The 9,256-nt window shown below is 37.2% G+C and overlaps 1 pseudogene; it reads left to right on the forward strand.

Moving 5' to 3' along the window:
- Window positions 1-7,670: 7,670 nt before the first annotated feature.
- LOC144648328 (uncharacterized) lies at window positions 7,671-8,152 on the forward strand (annotated as a pseudogene).
- Window positions 8,153-9,256: the final 1,104 nt, after the last annotated feature.

Below are 9,256 nucleotides of genomic sequence, written 5' to 3' on the forward strand. Positions count from 1 at the left end.
CATATTTTACCTTTTTACATTTTACCCATCGAAGGCTGTAGTTCAAACAGCCGAAAGCTTGTATTTTTAAAGTTTTTAAGTCAGAGATCGTTTCAAATTTTATAATATGTTGTATCCTGGCTGCGGTCCTTCAATATTTTCATAAATTAATTTTTTATTGTTTAAGTTCTTGCCAAAGAAGGTTGGATATTAATGATCTTAGAAGTGTATTTGAAGGAGTATCATTTACTGACGGAGATCAGGTGTTTGAAATATTACGAAAGGAAGGGGTAAGTTCAAACTTGTGCCGATTGTGTGTTGCATTGTGCAAGGGCTTACTTTGGTAAGCTTACTGTAAGCTCAATTTTCGACTCTTATCAAGTCTTATAGTTTGATTATTGTACCTTAATAGAAGGTAGAAAGTGTAGGTCAGTGGGTGGCTGTAGATTATGAGTCCAAATTTTACATTGGAAAAATAACGACAATTGAATGTCAAGTAAGGGACTCACAGGATGAAGTTGTCAGTCTCACTTTCTAACATAAAACAAAGGATGGCAAATACAGGTGGCCGAAGAGGAAGGACACTGCCTTAGTCAGTGCCAATTTAATATTTTGCACAAAACCAAATCTATGCGAGGAAAGTGAAGAGTTTCACCTTGAAAATGAAGAGTTTATTAGAGAACAGTTTGAGAACTATAAAAATGATTTAAATGATGAGTAATTCATTTGTATCAAGGAGAAAAAAGCTTTGATTATTGATATGACCAGAATAATATTATTCTAAAAGATAATTTCCTTGGAATTTATATGATATTGTTTTGATGAATTGGTAAAGATTAATTTAAATTTTCATAAATTTTTTTAAGGAAATAGATATACAGTTGTATTTTTATGTAACATACAACAAATTATAGGGTTTCGCTTTTTAAATGTTAATCTTTCTAGCGGTGTTTTAATTGTCAAATTAAAAAAAAATGGAAAGGTATTTATGAAATTTGGATTGACAAAGATATTACAGTCAAAAGGTATTAAAAATGGATAATTTTCAGTGTTACTTGTGAAACTTAAAGGATCTATGTCACGATACTGCGCAAGTGCGACCTTGATTGACACCATTTTTTTTTAACCAATAGAAATCATTAAACCAACACTGCGCGCAACGCGAACCAACAATAAGCAGCCTGGAGTTTCACACGTGTGCGTTCGAAAACCTCTTCGCTTAGCATTTTTTAGGCTCTTATAGGATATTTATGTTTTGAAATGGCAAGTTATGTTGTAGATAATACACACGATGAAGAGGAACAGGTAAGGGAAAAAAGTTTGCTTTTGTTTTGTGCGTTGGCAATCAAATTTGAAATTTCCGAGTTTAGTTCGTCGATGGAAATATATTTTTTTGCCTTCCATTGATCTGTAATTTACATAGGCACGAGTTTCGTGCAGTTGTTCAAGTACGTGCATGACCAAAACTGGTCTTAGACGTCAAGGATGTCCGTCAAGGATGTCCCCAAATGTGCCTCAGGCTATAAATGAAGAGCAGTTGATAAGCGAAGAAGAAGAGGCAAGACTGGAAAATCAACGGGTTGCAGTAACAATCGAAACCTGAATATTTGGTTCATTGTTGTTTACATCCAGCCTCAAGAGTCCTTGTGGGGCCGACAAGTTTTTTACATGCAGCAAATCGTTTGGTGTATATTATTTACTGGATAAGAAAACGTGCAATTCAGATTTCTTATTGGGCGATAAGTTGCGTTAGCTTTATGCTTACCCTGTGTAATAAAATAGGTTGTTGTTGGTTATTTTTGGTTTCCATGCCAAGCTTATTTTCAAAGGGACCTAAGATATGCCGTCTCAATACAGTAGTTAGATGTGTTCAGTGTGATATCATAACTATGGCTAGACTTGATTCACCCTTTTCCTTTGTATAAATGGTATAATTTTATGTTCATCTTGAAAATATTCCACTTTGAATGAGGATAGGACTTATGGCACTGTTGTCATTCAGAAATGTGTGTAATCGTCCATAAATGTTATATTTCCCTAGGAGTTTATAAATACCCTGGACGAAGAGATGGCAAAGAAGTTGGCTATAATAGCATTACAAAAAGGCGTAGGAAACATGGATTTTGTTGACTCACTTCTGATTATGGAACCAGAAGATGATGACAGTACTGACCAAGAACATGATGTTGCAGGGGATGGCTCACCTGTACGAGTGCCACAAGCAAGTAGACAGTCGATCCACCAAGAACCCATTCCGGAATGGTGTAAATGTAGTTGCTGTCGCACAATGACACAAGAATACAGCGGACATCAGAAATGATAGGCAAGACAGTAGCACTCATACTTTTCGCAAAGCTGCCTATAGAAACTATATTCCAGACACACAGGCGTTTCATTTTATTCCTTTTGGATTATGTGTACAGACAGTAATATTGCATTGACCCAACCCGTGTAAGAAATGAATGCTCAATTTGGATGAAAATTTGATTTCCTTTAAAATTCCTCCACCAAACAAGGTTTATATAAGGTAGAAGAAAACACATTTCCTTGGTTCTCGTTCTTGACAATACTCGAGATTTTGAGGCTAAAGTCATTGATACCTGAAACCCACAAAACGGGCCTTTCAGCAAGCCAAAATTAACCCAATTTTAAATGCTTGCCATCAAGCGTATATTAAACGGACAAATACAACTAGAAATAGCTGACACTAGGTTGCCCCCGAAGTTTCGACGATGTTTATCGGTTTTTCTTTGCTGTTCATCCTTTTCTACAATTTAGACATTTGATTGGAAATTAATTTTCTATTTTGGATAATTATTAATTATGATACGGTAAATCATTTAATTACAAGAACGCAACAGCATCTTGACATCATTTTGTCATGTTTTGGTGTGGTGGGGGATCTCAGCTAGACTCGAGCTAGACTTTAGAAAAAGTCCGCCGTCTTTATTAATTTTACACGCTGGGACGGTCGACCTATCGCGACTTGCATCGCACGTTTTCGCGACTTCGTCACTTTGAATGGGCCACTTTGCGGGCTCGAATCGAACTCACTTCACTGTGGTTAAGTCTTGATCTCAGCGAGGATAAACTTTAGAAACAGCAAAACATTTTAAAGAAGAACCCTGCATTTTGAATGACTATTCTCTTAAGTTTAATAAAACAATTTTTATTTTCTAGGCCAAAAAGGGAGATGGAGCAAGTTATCTGTACAAAGTGTAAAAGAAGCTGTCCAGGCGAATGGAAACAAACTGAACCAGCACTTTGCTGCTGATGGGCGACGCACCAGCAACAAGGTAGGAACTGTTATGGCTGTCTTCAGCATTCTAGATGAAAAAAAGCATGACTGTGATCACCAGTACAGTATTGCCCTGTACAATAGTAGTGTATAATTATATGTACTTAAATCACTGATTCTTTTTTATTTAAAATATTTTGGTTTCTTGCTTATAACAGTGAAAGGCCTTAGTTCAGAACAAACTTGATTTTTATGATCTCACTCAGTACATCTCAAAACTATTCCTATGAAGTCTTGATTTTATTAATTACAAAAAAGGATAAGAAAAAATTACAGAATGATATTAGACAAAAAATGAAAGGCTAGCCCAATGAGACCTTAGAAATCACCCAGGGGGGGGGGGTACCCAAAAAAATCCCTAAGTCTTCCGACATTACCCAAAAAAATCACTGGACCAAAAATAACCCCCCAAAAAATCCCTTGTCAAATTACCCCCTAAATTGCCAGGAGGAGCAATAATATTTCAAACCCCAAAAAATCCTTCGATCATCCCTGTCATTTACAAGCCGGAGTACCCCCCTAGGGAAATCATACTAAAATCAAACACTGTTTAATATTTTTTAGGAAAGGAGGATTATGAGGAGGCCCACGCCTGCCTTGGCCCTATTTTTATTGAAGTAAACAATCTCCAAGATAATGGAATAGAACTAGAGGGGGTACACTATTCAGTGGAATGGTAAATACATTGCTTGTTTTTGGGATGAAAAATGTTTTCCTTAGAGAACAGGTGCCACTAAAAAAATCCCTATTTCTGAATTTGCTGAATGAAAAGGCATCACATGCTATATTGTAGCAGAAAATGTGATTACTTTTAGGGGACTTAAATTTCAAAATAAAAAAGTGGGGTCCCCATATTTGTTTACGTAATTCCTTAATAATTCCCTTTCGATTTCTGGCAAAGTACACATTCTCAGGGTTAATTATTTTTAAAACAGGAAAATTAATCTGTTTTCGTTTTAAAGAAAGAACTTGACTGCTACACCCAAAATCTAAGAAAAAATTGATAGGTCACCTTATTGTTTACAAGAAAGAGATGACTCATTTTCCTCACAGACTAAGCTGCCAATTTTTTCTGCTTAATTTAAGGGTTAATTTAATTTATTTTTTATTTTTCATTATATTTTCTAGGTACTGTTGTTCAGACTGAAAGTTTCTAGCAATGGTTTACGGGTTAAACTCTGCTACAGCAAAATTTTTTTGCATATGGTGCTATTGCACAAAAGCACAAATCTGCGACTTAACAAGTAAGTTGAAAATACGTAATGCGAATGGATGAAATTTTAATCCTCTATTTTTTGCACTAAGAATAATAAGAATAATCAAAAATGAAAGATAACTGTAAATGGAATAAATTTTTCCTGGCTTATTCTTGTTTTATATCACATTCATGTTTGATTTATTTTTAGTTCATGACTGGCCAATTTAGAGGACTTTAGAAGACTGCACAAGAAACAGCACTGGCAAAACAACCGACAAGAGGAAAGGCTCAATCCAAACACCATTAATTTCTATTTTCTTTGAAAAAGTGATCATAGATACACTGCACCTCTTCCTCAGGATTATGGGACTACTCTTTCATCAGGTAAAATAAAAAGGTACATATACATAATGAGGAATTAATACCGTAAGCATACGGACGTACCTTTCTCAAGTGTGAATCCATTTATTAAACCAAAACAACAGCTCCCCTCCACGTACGCAGTCCGACTTTTGAATAGAATGAAAGCTTCAGGCAGGGCACTAGGAGCGCTTCTGCTTTGTCGTGTCCAGATCTCACTGTTTCGCGTTATCCGAGTCGCTACTTTCGGTACATGAGCGAAGACCGTCGCCACGCGTGCTTAGCTGCTTTGGAATAGTTCTACGTTTCGCAAGTTCACAATGTCAGAACCAAGACAACAAACGGTAAGCGGGTTTCATTTTAAATACTTAGCAGTCGAACTATATTTATAACGCTTTAGGTTGACTTAACTTTAACATTACCTCTATTCTAGCTTGAATTCCAAGATAGCGACGTATTCGCTTTGCTACAAGAAATGGGGGCCTACCTCGAAGGTAATTTAGGCCAGCTTGATATGGTAAGTATAATTGGTGTCGTACCAACAAACAAAATGACGAAATGAGAAATTCAACAGGAATTGGGCGAGTAAATGCAAGCGGATTTGCGATTACTTGCAACATGCTCGAACTTATTGTAAGTTATAAGGGTTGTGTGTTGTATTTTGCAACATACAAGAAGAAGAAGAAGTTGTAATACACATTTAAACTGAACTGACACTAAAATTTATTTTTTGCATTTGTTTCAGGCAAATCCACCAGCAGATTACCTTGTCCGCTGGTAGGTACTTGCTTTTTTTCTGCGTTTGCGCTACTACTTCTACTACTACTACAAAAGCTTGGTGCCTGATTTGTGTTGTGCTTATCATGCATTTGTCGCCTTATTACACAGGGACCGAATGGTGCTCCTGGCACTTCGCTTCTTAACTGAACAGCTGACCTTTAGGGATCTGGTTGGAAATGGCAAGTTTTAATTTAAACCATATCAAATAGAAAATCAATTAAACATTGACATGCAATCGCATAATTATTGTGGCTATTGTGGAGTTATCAATTCCTGGAGCCTCTTAGAAATCTCACCGTCGACGCATTCAGCCACGACAGCACCCGAATAGAGTAGTATTACCATGTTTGCGCAGACATTTTTAAGCGTAATTCTGGGTTATTTTTGCTTTCATGTGGGTGAAAATGTTACGCTTTTCTGACTTCTCAAAACAATTGATACCAGAAAACGAAGCTAAACGAATATTATGAACAATTAGGAAGTTTGTGGTGAGGTTTTGGCTCGTTGCGCCACTGAATAGAAAGTCTGCTTATAAAGGCTAGTGGCTAAGTGACCGTAATATTAATCTATAATTAAATGTTACATTTTTATCATTTTTTCTAGGAACGAGGGCTGGCAACAATGTGCAGCAAGAAAATAGAAGCTCGAATGATCGTGAAGAATAAATGTGGTGTAAAAATGTATAAATAAATGTTCTATGAAACAAAATTATTCGTCGTGATTTCAGTTATAATCGATTATGTATGCATGTTAAGAGCAGAAAAACAAGGGAAAGAAAAAATGTTGGTCAGTGACTTTTCTTGTATTTGGCACTGATGCAGGAAAAATAGATTATTTTGTCAAATGAGTGGGTAGTCTTGGCTGTTCTTTTTCACTGGGTGACAAGTATGCAATCATGTGTGAGAACTAAAACTCGGTGGGTGGCTAGCATAATATATTTCATGTCAGTGGATTTTGCGGTACTGCATAACAATTTTCAAAATGGTTGGTAAAACTTCGGAAGAAACCCACCCAAGAGGCAGACCAAGCCAAGAGAGACCAGCAGGCCATCGACTGGTCACCATAAGTTTGCCTGATGGCATGCGCAAAACTTTTTTCGGTGAGAATTTGTTCTATACTGTAAGCTACTGTAATTTGCTCATGATATAGATGAAGACATGATGATGCGAGCAGGCAGTTTTCGATTGTTCTTGAGAGCAGTTAGTCCAAAAATTTTGTTTCTCTTAGGTTAATAAATGACTAAATAAGCTTCCTTTCCAAAATTACTTTTAGTCGTACGGCCGATTACTAAAAGTCGGGCAGATTATTTAGCACGCTGCAAAGAAACTACAGAACAAGTCTTTGAAAACTTCTCGATCCATTGGGACTTTGATGGTAGTTCACCGAACGTATCCCTTCTCTGGAGCGGTTCGAACAGATAGCTTTGGTCCTATTTCGCAGACCAGGTAGTCGATTACCTTTTCTTTACCATTGACTGAAGATCTTGCGTAGTTTTTTAACGCACTGTTACAATCTTCTTCCTTCACCCAACTATCATCCGCACTTCCAAAACCTCTCCATGGCACTCGGTATTCTTTACGTCCGTTTATGGATCGTACAGCCAAACTTTCGCTACTTGGTAATATTTTGACATTTTCGTTAAAGGAGGCCTTACTACAACAACACTCAGTAGATAATGATAATCAGATCACTTCTAGTTTGTTTTAAAGCCAAAAATTGAAAAGAACTGCCTTAACTGCATGTCGATCAAACATGGCAGCTAAGTACATAAAAAGTTTCAGTTGTTTAGCAGGTTAAGTCCTTTCCTTTAGACTGCTTACTTTACACACTAGTAAGCCATAAAATTATTATCCTCATCACTTCTTTTCTTATCATCATAAAAAGTTCAGAAGTATCGACTTTGGATCGAGCGAATGCTCACCCTTGTCCCCAGGGCTATCCACGTTACATGTATGCATCGTTATAACCTAGTGTTAGCAGAAAGACAACTTTAAAAATATCGAGGACACTGTTGACTTGAGTGAACCCCATGATCCACGTTCACTTACAAAAACAATGCATTACTCTTTCGATTATGCCAAACAATTTGATATTTCCAGTAATCCAATGCAGCCGACCCCATTAATTTCAAACTCCTCGTAAATGTGGAATTTTCAGAGTGATCTGCGAGGCCATCCCAAGACAAGTTAATTATGTAATCTACGAAGCCGCATCTGTTGGGAAAGGCACAAACTCGACGATCAGTTACATTCACCATTATTTTGCAAACCATGGTCTTGAAGAAATGCATGCTCATCTTCATGCGGACAACTAATCTGGACAGAACAAAAATTTTTACATCACTATACTTCACCAACAAGTTATTTACTCTTTCTTAATCACTGGACCTACCAAGTTTGCCCCTGACTGCTGCTTTTTAATGGTCAAGAAGTCTTGCTGAAATGGTTGATGCATCTAGTCCCATTGGAGTTAACAAAGCCTAGTTAGTAGCAACTCAAAACAATAGGATCATTGTACCAGTATATAACTCATGTTAAAACAGTTGGAAAAATCCCATGTACTGTAAGGGGCTCTGCTCTAACATGCACACCCACTATTTCTTTCAGATGCACCACGCACTGATGCAAGTGTTTTACTTCAACACACCTTAAGCTGCAGCTCCATAAACATTTAACCTTATGTACCTACCAGTATCTTAGTACATAGTATGTACCTATATTATGAATATTATGATGGAAATGATTGGATTGAACTACCTACAGAAGACATTGACTCTTTTATCAATGATAGAAACTGCACAGGAAGAGAAAACATGAAGAGAGCGACCCTACAAGTGAACGAAATTGCGTTCAGTCCACCAGGTTTATTGAAAGGCACAACAGTACAACCAGCATAACAACAACAGAAACATCTTGAATCATCGCCTTCTACATCTCCAAGTGCGGTAAGCGTTCAAAGTAGCCTATTGCATGGCCTTAGAGACCCGAAGCTCGGGTCTCTCATAGATGAACTCACCCTCACAAAGAGTGAGGCATGGATAAACATGTAGCCATCCAGGAAAGGATCGCCTATTCTCAATCAAAGTCTCTTCGAGATGTTGACGTTTTTGCATGAAGTATGAGTCGAAGGTTTATCCTGTGCATTGTTCTTTGAACTTATCATTACAGTTTCTTTGTAGTTTAGTTTAACAATTTCCTATCTTTGCGGAGGAAATGCAGCCATATAATTTTGTCAAAAATGGCTTGTCCGCGCTGGGTATTTATACACATATTCCTTAACATTACACAAATAAACAGTGCAAATTTCACAGAGATCTGACAATTCTATACTTTAAAATTGCAAGGACCTTCCGAGCAAATGAAACAGCAAAATATGCGTTCGGCGCTTTGTTTTTGTGACGCCATATTTGAATTGTTATAGCCGGGTAGACCGCTGTTCAATGTGTTCAAGGCCGTATCGTTACGATTGCTCCACAAAAAAGCACGAAAAAAATACGGATATTTCCGACTACTGTCGGAGAAAACATTGCGCATATAATTGGGGCGTAAACAAATCGTTACACTCAAGCTGCGTTTTGTCTAGGCTCTGCGAGGGTCGGATATCAAGACCCAGGATTAAACAAAAGCCATATATACAGTGAA

This window comes from Oculina patagonica, chromosome 4 (assembly GCF_052425735.1).
Source record: "Oculina patagonica isolate OP01 chromosome 4, crgOcupat, whole genome shotgun sequence".
NCBI classification, from domain to species: domain Eukaryota; kingdom Metazoa; phylum Cnidaria; class Anthozoa; order Scleractinia; family Oculinidae; genus Oculina; species Oculina patagonica.